General features: G+C 50.5%; 1 pseudogene; it reads left to right on the top strand.

Annotated features, from left to right (window-relative positions):
* Positions 1-2,362: 2,362 nt before the first annotated feature.
* On the top strand, positions 2,363-2,481 carry LOC112482329 (annotated as a pseudogene).
* The last annotated feature ends 812 nt before the right edge of the window (positions 2,482-3,293 follow it).

Here is a 3,293-nt window from a genome sequence, read left to right as displayed (position 1 = left end):
CAATGTTTTCGAGGCTGTGAAAAGTAGAAGGCATCTATTTCATGTGGTCTCAGGATCTGCGACAAAGCTGGGCGCCTGGGCGAGCTGCGCAGATGGCAGACGGCGAGCCCGAGCGAGATGCGTGCACAGGCCCACACACCGTGGGACGAGCCACGCAGAAAGACGCCGCTGACAGACACTAAGCTAAGCACTGCCATAAAGCCAATAAAAACGCTAAATATTTTAGACTGCAACGCAAAGATTCTCAGAAACTTCCCCTCACACTTTCCGAATTGCAAAATAAATATTTGCACACTGCCCACCCTCTTCCTCTTATATAACATATATATTTATGTAAGTTAATTCCAGCACAAGGGGAAGGAAAAGGGAGGCGGCCAGTGGCCATCATCTCCCTTACTCTAACTCCAACTCGTCCTCGGCTTTTTTTTTAAGCATCTTTTGGGGGCTGCCGAAATATCGTTCTTCGCTTTCTGAACTTTGTCCTTGCAGACCAGAGCCCCCTACAAGCGTAAATAACTAAGCTTGAGGACGTTGATTGAAACAATATTTTAAATTAGCAGACACTTGCCTTTTGCTCTGAACAGGACATAGATATGATAGTTCGTGGAGCTTGAATATCTCTGATGGCCTGAGACACTTCCGGGGCGGGGGTCAACAGAACCCCAGCACCGGCCCTGAGTTTTGATCTCAGTACTACTGTACCCGGATTAGCAGGCGAACTGGAAAAAAAGATAGTTATGTCCCCAGTGGTGTGATCCAGAAGCCCGGGGATGTCCCTACCTCAGCTGTCCTGACCCCTGTCCCCAGCAACACGTCCCTTGGCTGTTCTGATGAGATACTGGAAATCATTCTCGCTGGGGCAGATTCTTCTTTCATTTTCTAATTAGACAGAAGATATAGACCCCAATACCCCCAGGAGGCCAACACAAAGACCAGAACTCACAAACCTATGACATGGCTGCCCGAAAACTTGCTGTAGAGACAGGGCTTTGTTAGAAGTTCATAGGTGAGACAGCCATGTTCCCCAAATTCACCCATCAAATATTTATTCGGTGCCAACTTCTTGCCAGGCACTGGGGTACAGAGGGCTGGAGGTATAACTACGAGGAAATGAGGGCCTGGACAGAAGCAGGCGAGCAAAGCCTGGTTATGATACTTTGTCAAATGTCATGCTTATTCTTCAGGCTCTGCTTACCCAACTTTAGAGCTTAAAAATTGCCCGGAGTTGTTTATTAACAATGAAACTTCCAGAGCCCCGCTGTTTCAGGAAGCCTGGGTGGGGCCCTGAATCCGAATTTTCATAGTCCAGGGGATTCTGACGGAGGCAGGTCGAGGGCCATCATTTGAAAAACACTGCTACGTGCACTGGGGAGCTATGAAAGCTTTTCACGGGGGTCTGCGATAGGACCTGAACTGTGTCTTAGAAAGTTGACCCTGGCTGTCGCCTGAGGCAGGATGCAAGGGGACACGGGATGGAGCAAGGAAGCCAGCCAGGGGCTGTTGAAATTGTCCTGGGGAGAAATAATAACTAGGATGACAGCTGAAGGGGAGAATGAGTTTCAGGGACATTTTGGAAAAGGCCGGTCAGGCCTCGGTGACCGTGAAGGGGAAGGGACAGGGAGGAGGCAGTGAACCGAGTTTTCCATGTGAGGTAGCCGTGTAGATAAACTGCGAATGAGCGAAGCCAGGAGCAGGCGCAGGAAGGCGGCGTCTGGGAGAGGGTGGGGCCCGGTCAGCGTGCGAGCACCGAGAATGAGCCTCGGGAGGACACGGAGAGGGGCAGAGTCAGGTGTGCTCATCCTGCACACCCTGCTCTCAAGGGCCTCCGTTTCTTAAACAAGCCGAGCGTAACAAAACAAAGAACGCTAGACACATACGTGAGATGCTTAGGACATTACTCAGTACGGTGCATTTGCCTGATTGTACATTTCAGATGCAGAAGCGACCTTGACCGCCAGCTCCTCTTCCTGTGTCTCTGGCCTTGGGATGGGGCTCCTGTCTCTGGCTTGCCTTGTTCCCTGCACCAACCCATCCTTCCCAGCTTCCCACACTGCCGCCCCTTCCTTTTCCAACAGCCCTCCGCCCACCCTAGTGTTACCATTCATTACCTCCACAGCCATCACATTCCTTCTTGTGGAGTTAAAATATCTCCCCCGCTAAACGGCAAACTCTTCGAAGACAGGACTTTATCTAGTTCACGTCTGGGTCCCTAACACTCAGCGCAGGCGTTCGATAAATCCTTACTGAGTTCTCCCAAGACATAAAGCCCATCGCTATGGTCCTGAGAAGACGCTCTGGTTACCCATGAGAGAAAGCCACTGCCTCAAGCCCAGGCTGAGGCAGTTCATTAAAAAATTCTCTAGTCTACAGCCATGCAAAGCTGAACAAGCCCGATCCCATCTGATCTCGGAAGCTAAGCAGGGTCGAGCCTGGTTAGTATTTGGATGGGAGACCGCCTAGGAAGATCGGGTGCTGTAGGCGTAAAAAAAATAAATAAATAAGGGATTGTAAGCTGACGAGGTCCTTGCAATCTGTGAGGTCAACCAAGGGTTGCCTCGCCTAAATGAAGAAAAGTTTCTCTAACAGAGCATAACTCGTGAATTGCAGATGAGGCACATTTTGATCATGATGTGATTGGAAAGCAACTAAAAATCCCATTAAAACTAATCTCTTTAAAAACTAATGGTAACTCTCCAAAGTGTCTTGTTATAGTGATGCGTTATTTAAATGAACACATGGCTAAAAGTCACATTCCCGGTCTTACCAGATCAAACTGGACTTCGGTCCCTCAAGTGAAACAGCAGCTGGCAAGACGTGCCTGGAACGCAGCCGGTCCTACCTCCTCACCAGCCCCCCAAGCCTTTCGCTCCTCCCGGCTCCTCGGTCACTTCGCTTATTGTTCATCTCATTAGTGGATGACAAGGACATTTGAGGTTGGGAAGGGTAGAATAGAAGGGTGACTGCTGCTGGCTGACAAAACAGGATGGGCCAGAATAATTTCATTTTGGCTCGGCACACGGTGAGTTCTCAGTGAAGCCGAGAAAAAGCAACTGCACTACAGAATGAACCGCTGTGTGGACCTCGCTCCTAGCACTGTGAGCTCTCTGTGCAGACACGCAAGCCACGGCTCCGCACAGCTCCATTTTTAGGCAACACACGGGACCAGCAGTGACAGTCGGGGTTGGGAGGGGAGCTCATCCTAACAGCCCGTGTCCCCCTGACACAGCGACATGGCTGTGGGAACCTCAGCTGGGAGCAGAGCACGAGAAGTCGAGGACGCGGTGGCACGTTCC

This window comes from Pteropus alecto, unplaced genomic scaffold (genome assembly GCF_000325575.1).
Source record: "Pteropus alecto unplaced genomic scaffold, ASM32557v1 scaffold195, whole genome shotgun sequence".
In the NCBI taxonomy this organism is placed as follows: Eukaryota; Metazoa; Chordata; class Mammalia; order Chiroptera; family Pteropodidae; genus Pteropus; species Pteropus alecto.
This window is presented reverse-complemented; position numbering and strand designations above follow the sequence as displayed.